The sequence below is a fragment of the Cetorhinus maximus genome, chromosome 8, assembly GCF_964194155.1.
Source record: "Cetorhinus maximus chromosome 8, sCetMax3.hap1.1, whole genome shotgun sequence".
NCBI classification, from domain to species: domain Eukaryota; kingdom Metazoa; phylum Chordata; class Chondrichthyes; order Lamniformes; family Cetorhinidae; genus Cetorhinus; species Cetorhinus maximus.
Genome location: NC_135886.1, coordinates 136,681,354 through 136,695,793, shown reverse-complemented (window position 1 = coordinate 136,695,793; position 14,440 = coordinate 136,681,354). Strand labels below are relative to the sequence as shown.

At 42.7% G+C, this 14,440-nt stretch overlaps 1 protein-coding gene across 4 annotated transcripts in view; it reads left to right on the top strand.

Annotated features, from left to right (window-relative positions):
- aff2 (AF4/FMR2 family, member 2) overlaps positions 1–14,440 on the top strand; it is a 453,090-nt gene that overhangs the window by 53,307 nt on the left and 385,343 nt on the right. The window contains exon 2 of one of the 4 annotated variants that reach the window (XM_078547683.1): positions 9,090–9,111. The exons of 2 other annotated variants lie outside the window; for them this stretch is intronic. The gene's annotated coding sequence lies outside the window, so the exon portion shown is untranslated. Of the gene's footprint in view, positions 1–9,089; positions 9,174–14,440 lie in introns of all 4 variants that reach the window. One more of the 4 variants, XM_078547682.1, reaches the window with a different exon arrangement.

Sequence of the window (14,440 nt, the reverse complement as noted above, 5' to 3'; positions counted from 1 at the left end):
GAGTGCTTGTAAGCAGATGCAGAAACAAATACTTGGACCTTTTTCTAATGTTTTATTAATTAACTCAAATCCCCCTGGATGCCATTTTATAGATAGGCAAACTGAAATACTTTGGTTCCCCCATTTGATTTAATTGCAATATAATGTAGGCTATGAGCAGAATCTTGCTGGAAGTGTAGCAGTGTGTTAATGACACATGCTGTTATTAACACGCAAATCGCACCGGCAAACTCAGGGATTGACGAGACACGCTGCGTCCCCAGAACTTGCTGTTCGGTTTACGCTCCTGAGCCTTTCGTTTCACACAAATGGCATCTCACCCTTAGCTTCCCCATTATTTCCCAGAACGTGAGGATTTGCACATTACTTGACCATTAAACTTGCCACGGAAAGTAAAAGCCTTGTAAATAATAGAGTTTTCAGTAACGTGAGAATTTTTAATGCAACCCGGTCAACCTCTCTGGCCCAGAAAGGGAGCAAATGAAACTGCAGAGTCTCAGTCCTTCAGGTAGGGAATTGTTCTCAGAGTTTTAAAACATTTTTAAATTGAATTAGAACCAATAAAACCTCCCTGCCCTTGTTAACCCCTCGAAATCTCTCAAGCTTTTATAAACATATTAACTCAAAATAACTGCATTTGTGAATCCTTCCACACAAACACATTCGTACCAAAATGCAACTTTTCAAGAGGTTTGCAGTTTCTTGTAAGCACAGACGAGGGCTCCTTAAAACCTTTGACCAAGTTTTTGGACATCTGCACTAATAGCTCCTTGTGCGGCTTGTGTCACATTTGGTTTTATCATGCCCCTGTGAATGGCCTTGGAATAGTTCATTGTGGCTAAAGGCGCTGTATAAATGCAGCTTGTTGTTGTTGTTGAAAGAGCCGCAGGAAGGAGGAGAGGTTTAGGGAGGGAATTCCAGAGCCCAGGGCCTAGGCAGTTGAAGGCACGGCAGCCAATTGTGGCCGAAGGAAACCGAGGGTATGCAAGAGGCCGGAAGTGGAAGAGCATAGAAATCTCGGAGGGTTGTAGTCCTGGAGGAGGTTGCAGGTTCTACCTGTGGTCTACTGATAACATTGAGGTTGTTCAAGGTTTGATAAAAGAGGTGCAGATATGGCCTACTGTAAATAGTAGACCAGCTTTCCTCATTGGTTACCTCATTCACGTTGGTGAATATATCACATTCTCCGGTCACAAGGACAGCATGAAGGCGTGGATTAAGTCAGGGATAAAACAATTTCTGGGGAATTGGAATTCCTTTGTACATGGCCACTCCCATCCACAAAGCTCAGGTGATGCAGTTCTAGCCATGCTGGCTTTTCTCACTTGTAGTTACGTCCTTGTTGAATCTGATGGTGCCAGAGGTTTGGATGGGCTGTTCCTATTCCTGTTACCTCACCAACGATAAATTCTAAAACTCAGAGCAACAAGACCTGTTGGAACCTGCAGCTTAAGGTCTGTGGAAATTAATGGGAATGTTGAATTAGACTTTACACATGAAGCAAGAGGCTCCTTCATGTGGTGCTTATCCATCAGAGTGTTTTTTAAACCTTTAACATGTGAAGGAAAGGATTATATTTATAAGGCATTGATCATAAACTCAGGACATTCCGAAGTGCTGTATAACCAATGATGTACTGTTGAAGTGTAGTACCTGCTGTGATGTAGGAGACACAGTAACCAGCTTGCGCACAGCAAGATCCCACAAGCTGCAATGTGGTGGTGACCAGATAATCTATTTCAGTGACATTGGATGAGGGCTAAATGTCAGCCAGAACACTTTTTTCCTTCTTCAAGTAGTGCCTTGCAACCTTATACATCCACCCAGGAGGACAGAGAGGGCCTCAGTTTAACATCTCAACTGAAAGACAGCAATACTCTTGGTATTGCACTGGGTGTATCAGCAAAGATTTTGCGCTCAGGTCTCTGGTTGAGACTTGAACCTACAACCGAGAGGAACAAATGCTACCCACTGCGGCGGCACTGATTAATCCCCCACTGAGATGGTGGGTAGGGCACCTATTCTGATTGCAAAGTGCCACCTATTAAACAACACATTGCTAGGAGGTGTAGAAAACCATTATTGTTTTTTGGTCCCTCACTTACCCCTAGGGCGTGTGTTTTATTCTTGTTCAGTGGCTTGCCGGGAATTTATCCGTGATCAGGTCCTCAGTGGGGTAGCATAGTGTGCTACTGCTCTGCATCACTAGGCAAATTCTTTAATAATTCAACTTAAAATAACAAACTTTGGAAAGCCGAACTATTAGAGAAACCCTCAGTTGTACATTTAGTGCCGCCAAAAATATTTGATGTACATTGGCCATGCACCAGTGCTGTTTTTCTGTGGCTTTTCACATATATTCTTGGGAGGCAAACACTAACAACCTTTCCTAAAAAACAACATAACCTAAACAGCGATGGCAATAATGACAGACAGGCTAGATAAAAGGTAAATTGAATGCAAAGCTGGAAGCTTCTGATAGTTCCGATCCAACATCTGTTAACTGACAATCATAGAATTGTGCAGCATCATTTTAATGTCAAGGGAAAGCAGTTGGAAGATCTAGAATCATAGGATTCTACAGCACAGAAGGAAGCCATTCGGCCCATCGTGCTTGTGCTGGCTCTTTGAAAGAGCTATCCAATTAGCCCCACGGCCCTGTTCTTCTCCCCGTAGCCCTCCACTTTTTTTCCCTATTCAATTCCACTATTAATTTGCTTCCACCGTCCTTTCAGGCAGTGTATTCCAGGACGCGCTCACTGCATTAAAAAAAAAATCCTCCTCAATTCCCCTCTGGTCCTTTCTGCGAATTATCTTCAGTCTGCGTCCCCTGGTTGCTGGCCCTCCTGCCACTGTAAACAGTTCCTCCTTATTAAAAGAGGGAAAGATCGCCTCCGAAATTTCCTGTCTGTGATCCTCTGAGTCTGCCGTGATTTCTTGCCATTTTGATTTGTGTTTGAAAGAATTAATAGCGGCCAAAGCTTCTCTTCCCATAATGGCAGTTCTGCTGTGGTAGGGGAAGTGTTATTTTTATGAGCTTAAGTGTTCACTCAGGCAGCGGAGGTATCAAGCAGTAAGAGACGCGTCGCAGTTTACTTTACCGCAATGGTGATGAAGACTGCTGGCACGTCTATAAATTTACAAATGTGGTTTTAGACTGTAAACAACTTTTGAGCTGCCCACTGCCTTGCGTTCATTAGCAGCGGAAAATGAAATGTTCTGAATGAATGTAACATGTGAAATGCATTGTCAGAGATAATTCAGCACCACACATTCTGTGCCTTTCCTTTGCTGACTTGCGACTTCCTGCTTTTGACTGAAGCCTGTGAATGTAGCCATATTTTGCCCTCGCCTCGGCTCAGTTTGGCTCAGTTTTATGTTCCCCATATGGAACTACTTTTCTTCGCCAGGGGTTAGGATTTAGCAGTGCCTTGTAAAAGGCGCAAGAGATTTGTTTGATCTTTAAAGTGGCAGCGATCTGTAAGATTAAACAATGTGTCCAGGGTAATGCTTCATCTAAATACACATTAGCTGCTGCCCTTGTGCATATTAAGTGGTGACAATGGAGAAGTTCAGAAATCAACAGTTTAATGACACAAAAAAATAGAAGTCTGTGTTTGTGGAATAAAAACAGAGACACTAATTGCACGTACATTTGTGATGTCCTTTAGACAAGCTTGACTGTTCAGTGAGCTCAGTTTCAAACAATTTATTTCAAGCCCTATCGTTTGATTGATTTGCTGTGTTTTGGTTCAAAATAGGATTTTCCACTCTGTCTTAAGTTTAATAATTTCCAGAGGCCTTTCTTTCCTTTACAAAGGCTGCTGGTTAATGACATTTTGCTCATTTTTAATGACATTCAGGTCTATAAATAAAGATAACTATCCCTAACTATGTGCAGAGATCCTGCAAAGGTGTCACAGAATCAGTAACAGTTAAGAGTGGATTTATTAAAGGTGCAAAGCAAAGGTAATTGAATCTGAGGTCCATATTTCATGTTGTGGTTTGGATGACCTTTCACATGCAAATGTGACCACAAAGATACACAAGTCGCTGTAAGATTAGGCACATGGCTTGCAAATTAGTTATGGTACCTACTAACAGAAAATAACAGCAGAAAAGACAGTGATTTATAAATCACCAAGTAGACCTCAGCTGGAGCAAAACCATAAGACCATAAGACGTAGGAACAGAAGTAGGCCATTCGGCCCATCGAGTCTGCTCTGCCATTCAATGAGAACATGGCTGATCTGATAATCCTCAACTCCGGTTTCCTGCCTTTTCCCCAAAACCCTTGATTCCCTTACTGATTAAAAATCTGTCTATCTCAGCCTTGAATACACTTAACAACCCAACCTCTACAGCCCTCTGCGGTAAAGAATTCCACAGACTCACTACCCTCTGAGAGAAGAAATTCCTCCTCATCTCTGTTTTAAATGGGTGCCCCCTTACTCTGAGATTATGCCCCCTGGTCCTAGACTTTCCCACATGGGGAAACAATCTCTCAGCATCTACCCTGTCAAAACCCCTAAGAACCTTATATGTTTCAATTAGGTTGCATCTCATTCTTTAAACTCCAATGAGCACAGGCCCAACCTACTCAACCTCTCCTCAGAAGAAAATCCCTCCATCCCTGGTATCAACCTAGTGAATCTTCTCTGGACTGCCTCCAATGCCAGTATATCCTTCCTTAGATAAGGGGGCCAAAATTGTTCACAGTGTCCTAGGTGTGGTCTAACTAGTGCCTTGTATAGTTTTAGCAAGACTTCCCTATTTTTATACTCCATTCCCTTTGAAATAAAGACCAACATTCCATTTGTCTTCCTTTTTACCAGCTGAACTTCTATGTTGGCTTTTTAAGATTCATGCACGAGGACCCCCAAATCCCTCTGTGCTGCAGCTTTTGCTGTCTTTCTCCATTTAAATAATATTCAGCTCTACACTTCCTGCCAAAGTGCATAACCTCACATTTTCCCACATTACATTCCATCTGCCAGGTTTTTGCCCACTCACTTAACCTGTCTATATCCCTGTGTAGACTCTTTGTGTCACCCTCACCACTTGTCTTCCCACCTATTTTTGTGTCATCTGCAAATTTGGTGATAATACATTCATTTCCCTCATCCAAGCCATTAATATATATTGTAAATAATTGTGGCCCCAGCACTGATCCCTGTGGCACTCCATTAGTTACAGGTTACCATCCTGAAAATGCCCCCCCTGTTTTTCAACTCTCTGTCTTCTATTAGTTAGCCAATCCTCTATCCATGCTAATATACTACCCCCAACACCATGGGCTCTTGTCTTATTAAGTAGCCTTATGTGTGGTACCTTATTGAACTCCTTTTGGAAATCCAAATATATTACATCTACTGGTCCCCCTTTATCTACCGTACTTGTTACCTCTTCAACGAATTCTAATAAATTTGTCAGGCATGATTTCCCCTTTATGAAGCCATGCTGACTCTGCTTGTTTATATTATGCATTCCTAAACGTTCTGCTTTTGCATCCTTTATAATAGACTCTAACATTGGTGTGTTCAAAACTGGGCTCCCCGCTTTATAACGGTTGTCAAGGCCTTGAAGAGGGGCCAGAGTAGATCTACCAGAATGATATCAGGGATGAGGGGCTTCAGTTATGTAGAGAGACTGGAGAAGCTGATCTTGTTCTCCGTAGAGCAGATAAAGCTATGGGGAGTTTTAATAGAGGTGTTTAAAATTAATGAGGGATTTTGATCAGAATAAATAGGGAAGAACTGTTTCCACTGGCAGAATGGTGGTAACCAGAGAAGGCAGATTTAGGATAGCTGGCAGAAGAACCACAGGGGGGAAGATGAGGAACATTTTTTTAAATTCAGTGAGTGGTTGTGATCTGGAATCCACTGCCTGAAAGGGGTGTGGAAACAGGTTTAACAGTAACGTCCAAAAGTGAATTGTATATATATTTGAAAAGGGAAACTTTACAAGGCAGGGTAGTGGGACCAATTCAGTAGCTCTTTCAGAGGGTCAGCATAGTGGTGATGGGCTGAATGACTTCCTTCTATGCACTCTCTTAACGAATACATGACCCTAAGAAGAAATGTAAAACCTGGGAATAGATCCCAGGGCGAGAGGCGAGCTGAGTTGCTCCTGCCGAGAGCCGGTATAGACATGACGGGCGAGTGGCCTCCTTCTGTGCTTTTTACCATTCTATGATTCTATGATTTGTAAGACTAACGAGCTAGTAAAGCACAAGAAGGAGATCCTGTTCAGGAGGTAGCTCGAGTTTGCTGTGTGCAACGTAACACCAGCCACAATCTCAACAGCGGGACTGCTGCCCTGAGTGTGAAACGCTGTAAAATGGACGACGGGGCAATTCAGAGAATGCAAGCCTCTCTTTGTGATTTAGGTTTCCAATCTGTAGCTGAGAGTTCTCACCTTTTTATTGAAGAGGCTGTCTCACCTGCAAGCTGGCTTTTTTGAATGTTTGCATCTGTGGGTATTTAAATATCCAGGCACATCTTTTGTCTTTTCACATTTGACTTTTCAATGCCAGGTGTGCTCGAGATTGTAATTTGTGAAATGCTTTGCGCATGTAATTTAGCCACACAACAGGTCTTTACAGATAACCCCACATGGCATCAATTTTAAATATGTTTAACCACTGATCATTTGTGTACACTGAGCAGAAAGGCTCAGAAAGACAGATGGCAAAGAGCTGCGGCAAAGGGATCTGCTCGGAATTTTTTTTATTCATTCATGGGATGTGGGCACCGCTGGCTAGGCCAGCATTTATTGCCCACCCCTAAGTGCTGGCCTAGCCAGTGATGCCCACATCCCATGAATGAATAAAAAAAATTGCCACTCTGCCCAGGTATGGCCACTAACCTGATGCTGCTGATGATAACGCAGGGAGTTATGATCTAGAATGCACCGGATGGTGGAAAGCGCTTCAGAGGTAACATTCAAAAGGGAATTGGATAAGTACTTAAAGAGGAAACAAATTGCAAGACTATGGCGAAAGAGTGGGTTTTTGGATAGATCTTTCAAAGGGCCAGCGCAGGGCCAATGGGCTGAATGGCCTCCTTCTGTGTTATATGATTCTACGATCGAGTTCAGCAACTGGAAATAAATCTGATCTCTGTAACTGTCATTTCAGTAGGACTGAGGCATTTCAGTCCAGTGAGTGCTTTAAAGTAGATGGTCATTCTGCAAATGGTGGATATTTCATTTGTCCCAGAAAGGAAGCTGTACTTTGGCGCTTCAGTCATGTCTCCCTACTATTGTACGGAACTCTCAGCAGTAGCCGTCTTTGTAACTGAAGTCATACCCAGTGGAGGAAAGGCCTCTGACACAGGAAATGTTTGTTGGCAATTCACCATTTCTCAGGATGTGGCAAGTGCTCACGTACAGTGTTCCACCCAGTGGTAGCAAAGCATCCAATGCTGCCAGGCTTCTTATAATGTCACGCCTCATAGATAAAGTGAGCACATTCCTTTCACATGATTCATCTCTGCCTTAATGTCTCTACCAGACAAGACTTCATGAAATAAAGCAGCTTGGCCAGTTGTTGAGTAGGTTTGTTCTAAATGGAGTTGGTTGATTTTACAGGCATAAATTAAGATTTGCAGGATAGATTATCACTTAATATGCTCGCATCAAAAGTTCTCGCAGGTGGGGTTAAACCATTCTATTTAAAATGGCTTAATTCCTGTTTGCCAGTAGTTATGAACATATGAATTAGGAGCAGGAGTAGGCCACTCGGCCCCTCCAGCCTACTCCGCCGTTCAAGAAGATCATGGCTGACCTGATTATAATCTCCACTCCACATATGTGCTAACCCCCAATAACCTTTCACCCCCTTGTTTATCAAGAATTTTATCTGGCTCTGCCTTATAAATATTCAAAGACTCTGCTTCCACCACCTTTTGAGGAAGAGAGTTCCAAAACTCACGACCCTCTTGAGAGAAAAAAATTCTCCTCATCTATGTCTTGAATGAGCGACCCCTTATATTTAAACTGTGACCTTTAGTTCTAGATTCTTCCACAAGAGGGAACATCGTCTCTACATCCACTCTGTCAAGACCCTTCAGGATCTTAGAGGTTTCAATCAAGGTGCCTCTTACTCTTCTAAACTCCAGTGGATACAAGCCTAACCTGTCCAACCTTTCCTCATAAGGCAAGCCACCTATTCCTGGTATTAGACTAGTAAACCTTCTCTGAACTGCTTCTAATGCATTTACATCCTTCCTTGAATAAGGAGACCAATACTGTACATAGCACTGCAGATAAAGTGTCACCGGTACCCTGTACAACTGAAGCATAATCTCCCTACCCTTGCACTCAATTCCCTTCACAATAAATGATAACATTCTATTAGCCTCCCTAATTACTTGCTGTACCTGCATACGGGCCTTCCATGATTCATGCTCTAGGACACCCAGATCCCTCTGAATCTTAGAGCTCTGCAACCTCACGCCAATTAGATAATAAGCCTTTTTATTTTTCATGCCAAAATGGATACTTTCACATTTTCCCACATTATACTGCATTTGTCAGACCTTTGCCCACTCACTTAATCTATGTCACTTTATAGCTTCCTTATGTCCTCTTTAAAATTTACTTTCCTACCTATCTCTGTGTCGTCAGCAAACTTAGCAACCAGACCTTCAGTTCTTTCATCCAAGTCATTGATATAAATTGTAATAAGTTGAGGCCCCAGCACTGATCCCTGTGGCACACCTCTTATCACATCCTGCCCACCAGAAGAGACCCCTCTGTGGCCACACTCTGTTTTCTGTTAGCTATAAAACATTCTATCCATGCCAATAGGTTACGCCCTACACCATGAACTCTTATTTTCCACAATAACCTTTGCTGTGGCACCTTATCAAACGCCTTCTGGAAATCAAAGTACAGCACATCCACTGGTTCTCCTTTATCCACAGCACATGTGATTCCTTCCAAAAATCCAGTAAATGTATTGCGCTCACACACAGAGAGCGCATTGATCAGAAAACATATCCCTATGAAGTGATGGATGGTAAATGATTTCATTGTGATCGTTTCTAATTTGAAAATTGTTTTATGTTCTTTTTATATACGAGAAGATCGCCTGTGGCATTGCTTATGGTGAGTCAGAGGATACGCTAAAGTGTGCCGGCTGAAGTGTGACAGCTAAAGTGTGACAGGAAGTAAGTGTAATGCTTATAGGAAGTCCATGTGAAGCAGGACTGAAAACAGTACAGATAGCTTATAGATATGAGAATGGTTTAGATCAATCGTGTAAATGTTAATATGTTCCTGCTGTGGATATTTTGAGAGCTGTACATTTAAGTTGAATATCTCCTATTGGATTATTAACCCCATGGGCACCTCCTAGGCTGGTATTAAAGTGCATGCTTTCCATTGCTGTTTAGTGTCAATGGCAGCAGAGGGTGGTGAAAAGTCAGGAAAGCAGATGAGCTTTCTCATTATTGCGCTATTCCGTATTTTCCACTGAACTTCCCAGTCACCACCGCCCACCCCTTACAAAAAAAAAGGGGCTGAAATCGGTAACAGTATCCTTTTTGGAAAGCGATCTGCCGACCTAGTTGAGATTTTTGTTAATGAGCTTGGAGAGAACAATGGGGAGGGGTATTTTCCCCCCCCAATGGGGGACATTAAATCGGGGAAGTGGGAATTAAGTTGCCCGCTGAGCTGGAGTTGATTCAACATGGGAGCTGCAAAAAATGCGTTGTTGGAATTTCCATCCAATGGGAGCTTTGCTTCAATTGTTGCATTAAATACCCCACAGTTGCTGGGATGAAACAGCAATGGAGACCTACCCTCTACCCTCAACACTTGTAAACTGTTTACTGTCTTCCATTCACTGATACTTTAAGCATGCAGTGAAGGGTCACTTAGACATGAGCAGCAAGTTGGTACAAAACGCCTCAATGCGCCGCTCAGCTCCGCATTTCATTCCTCCTCATGGGAAATTGCAAGCATTATTGGTGCAGGTCCAGTAAATTGTTACAAGTATGAGGAACAGAACCAAGCAGGAAATTAATTTTAAATGCAGATTTCAATACAAACTGCACAGGCAGTTGTTGAACTAGGCGAGAGCTATACAATAAACATGATTGGGCTTGTGCCAGCTTGTGAGATGAGGAAAATACTACTCTGAGGTCTCCACCAAAGGAAAACTGAAGTTAATTAGTGTTTCTATTTGATGCCATTAAAACGAATCAAAATATCGGTAAGATTTATAGGGCACCAGTTTCTTGGAGTGAAGAATGTCCCTGAAAATGTCTCGCCTTTGGTGTGGGGAAGGTGTGAATTAGAGAGAATGTCTTGTTTGTGTTTGGTTGTTAGTTCACACCGTGGCCAAATGGGCTGCTTTTCCAAAATGTGGAAGCACATTTACAAAGTCGGGCAGTTTGAATGCTAATGAAGCAACAATTTCAAGCCACGTTTTGTACCTCGAGAGCCCATTACTGGGTTTGTCAGACCACACCATAGCATATTCCATTCCGGTTTCTGACAGTATGTTTGGATGAGCTGCATTAGGGTGCCAGCTGGTCTATTTTCAATTTGAATTAAATTTGTATAGGATATCAGTGGTTACCAATTAACCTAAGCTGCCCGGTTGGAAGCCAACTTGATCCGATCGACTGTTCACCGTATGGGGAGCCTGATTGTACTGTCAGTTGTGGAAAATGGACAACCAACCAATTGCGCCTGTCTCTCACCGGGCAGACTGGGTTTAAATTGTCCCAAAGTGTCAGACTTGGTTCCAGAATAACGATCTCAGTTCCAGATCAGAAGGTTGTGGGTTCATGGCACTCTCCAGTAACCTGAGCACTGACATTCCCAGTGCCAGTACTGAGGGAGCTTTACTGAGGGAGGTGCTTTCTTATGGATGAAACACTAAAACGAGCCCCCAACAGCTCTCGCAGTAGAGGACATCGACGATCCTATGGCAATATTTGAAGAAGAGCAGGGGAAACTCCTGGATTCTTGGCCGACATTCCTTCCTGAACCTATACCACCATAAACAAATTAGTGAGTCATTGACCAGCTGTCTATCTCATTGCTTTTTGTGGGTTGTGCTGTGCGCATATTGGTTGATGCATTTGCTTACACTACTGAGTTAAAATGTAACAAGTTGTAACTGAGGATTATTCTCCTGGTGATGAGACAGTAAACTGAGAAAGAACTGCTGATGCTGCTAGTGGATGACTGCATAATGCATTCACATACCATTCCTCTATCCGTTATTTTAATGTGAGTATTAACCATTTATTTTAAGTGTGGTAATGTCACAACTAAGTTCATAAATATGGTTTAAGCATCCATGCGCTAACATCCCCAACAGTAGTCTCTAGACTATAATCAATAATAGTTGCCCTTCACATCAAACCTTCATCCAACCAAAGCTTATGTGCATTCGGCCAATTAACTTTAAATGCTGTTATTCACTGATTTGGAGTTATTACCAAAATGTGCAAAGGCTTTTGGCAACGATTCTTGGAAGATAAACAGTGATATATTGAACCAAAATAGCCATGTACGTATTTGCCCGCCCTTATCAATGTCACCCAGAGGGAGTAAATTGGCTCAAAGGATGCTTCATTTTATGGAGATTTGCAATGGTAAGCATGCTGTCATCTGATTGTTAGCTGTCTTTATATAATAATAATAGACTTAATCAGCCTTGACCTTAAAAGGCAGATAGACCAGCAAAGGCTCCAGTAGCCGAAGGCACAAAGCGTATAATTCTGGAGACCAAAACCTACTCAAAAAGCAGGGAGAATGAATGCAACTTAAGACGGCTATGGCAAAATTAGCTGCAACTTCCCCAGTTGTAAAAATGCCACAGGTTTCACAGGTTTTAGACCAAGGTGTAAGGGAGTGATTTACCGTGGTGTTACAGCGCAAAAGAAATTGCAGGGATATGGGGAAAGAACAGGGGAGTGAAACTAACTGGATTGCCCTTCAGAAGATCTGGCACAGACTCGATGGGCCAAATAGCCCCCTTCTGTCCTGTGCTATTTTATGATTCAGATTGGCAGCCGTCTTGTTAAAAGTAAGCAAAACTTGATTAGTTCATGAATACAGTTTTGGTGTTTGGCATCGCCAATGGACGTTGAAAAGCTCTTCTCATTGGGAAAATGCAAATGGGCAACAAACATCATTTTTGTGTGAATTTTACCATAGAAAAGGTGCAATTATGAGGATGATGACAAATGCACTTATCTCATTTTTGATAACATTTTACCTATTGACCCTATTATTAGTCAAATATCATTGGAACTCCATACCTCTTTATCCATTATGTATAACTATTGTAACAGATTAAGTTATGACATTTTTGGATGTATAATAGAGGTTGATTGCTATCTTTTTAATGAACGCCTCTCAGTTCCACTGGGTCTATGTAACAGTGCAAAGTCCAAGGGGAGCCTGCAAACTTCCTATTTTACAAAGAGCTCGTGAATCAGGATTTTGATCTAGATCACAATCACACGGTGTGTAGCTGCGCAATGCTGTGAATCATTATATATCAATGTTTATGTTGACGACACCGAGTGTTTTATACATCAGATATAGGGTTGCCAATTGACAGTTTCATTTTATAGCCTCCTGCCCAAACTGCCCTGTCCCCATGCTCTCCCATTGGGTCCATCCTCCAGCGGAACTAATTTCTCACAGTCAGTTGCAAAGGAAACAGCCTCTTTGTTAGCCAATTGGGTTAATCTTGACCATCAGTCAAAACAGCTATTACCCTTATCGCCTTTATTTTTACAATTAAGAAAATGAAAATGATCTATGAAAATGAAGTGAACATTTTTTTCCCCTGATTTTTCTCCCTGCAGTTGCTGCCAGTGGCATCCGGAAGATTAATCTTTACAATTCCTGTAGATTCAGTACTGATGCTGCTTTTTAAAAAAAAATCATTCACGGGATGTGGGCTTCACTGGCTGGGCCAACATTTATTGCCCATCCCTAGTTGCCCTTGAGAAGTGGTGGTGAGCTGCCTTCTTGAACTGCTGCAGTGGTATAGGTACACCCACAGTGCTGTTAGGAAAGGAGTTCCAGGATTTTGACCCAGCGACAGTGAAGGAACGGTTATATATTTTCAAGTCAGGATGGTGAGTGGCTTGGAGGGGAACTTCCCGGTGCTGGTGTTCCCATCTATCTGCTGCCCTTGTCCTACTTGATGGTAGTGGTCATGGGTGCTGCCTAAGGAGCCTTGGTGAATTCCTGCTGTGCATCTTGGATATGGTGCACACTGCTGCTACTGTGCGCTGGTGGTGGAGGGAGTTAATGTTTGTGGATGTGGTGCCAATCAAGCGGGCTGCTTTGTCCTGGACGGTGTGAAGCTTCTTGAGTGTTGTGGGAGCTGCACTCATCCAGGCAAGTGTTGTGTATTCCATCACACTCTTGACTTGTGCCTTGTAGATGGTGGACAGGCTGTGGGGACTCAGGAGGTGAGTTACTTGTCGCAGGATTCCTAGTCTCTGACCTGCTCTTGTAGCCACAGTATTTACATGGCTAGTCCAGTTTAGTTTCTGGTCAATGGTAATCCCAGGATGTTGATAGTGAGGGATTCAGCGATGGTAATGCCATTGAATGTCAAGGGGTGATGGTTAGATTCTCTCTTGTTGGAGATGGTCATTGCCTGGCACTTGTGTGGCGCAAATGTTACTTCCCACTTGTCAGCCCAAGCCTGGATATTGTCCAGGTCTTGCTGCATTTAGACATAGACTGCTTTGTTAGTAATACTAATCAAATGGGATAACATCACAATGTAGTGCCCATTAACCTGACCCTAGTGGAATTATATTGAATAGAAATGGACCCATCATCGATCATCAACAGTCTAGATTTTGCTGCAGTAACTCTAGCTAGGCAAATGATGGATATCTTTGCATTTAAAGACCTAAGGCAAGGAATTGAAGTCGAAGTGTCTGCAAAGAGTTCCATGCGGATTGAAGTGGAGTGACTGGGAGTGAATTCAGACCTTCGTCACATGAGTGGAATGTTGAGGTGCTTTAACTTTTTACATCTGGATTAAGGGCTGTACTAGTAATATAGAGAACCCACAGTCCTTTCAGGAATAGAGGAACAGGAGGAGGCCATTAAGCCCCTCAAGCCTATTCCACCAGTCAATTAGCATGGCTTATCTGCACCTCTGCTCCATTTACACTCCTTAGCTCCAAATCCCTTGACATTCTTATCTCGCAAATCAATCTCAGTCTGGAAATTTAAATTGATCAAGCGTCCACAGCCTTGTTGGGGAGGGAGTTCCAGATTGGCCTAACTCTTTGGGATCGATTTCTGAATCCTGTAGTCTGAGGTTTATGTGGTGTTAACCGCCTTATGATGGGGCCAGGAGCCTCAACCCCCGATTAACACCTGTGGTGTGCTCTGTGCCATTTTGAAAGTGGTCCTAGCGCCAGGTGTCTAAAGCGTC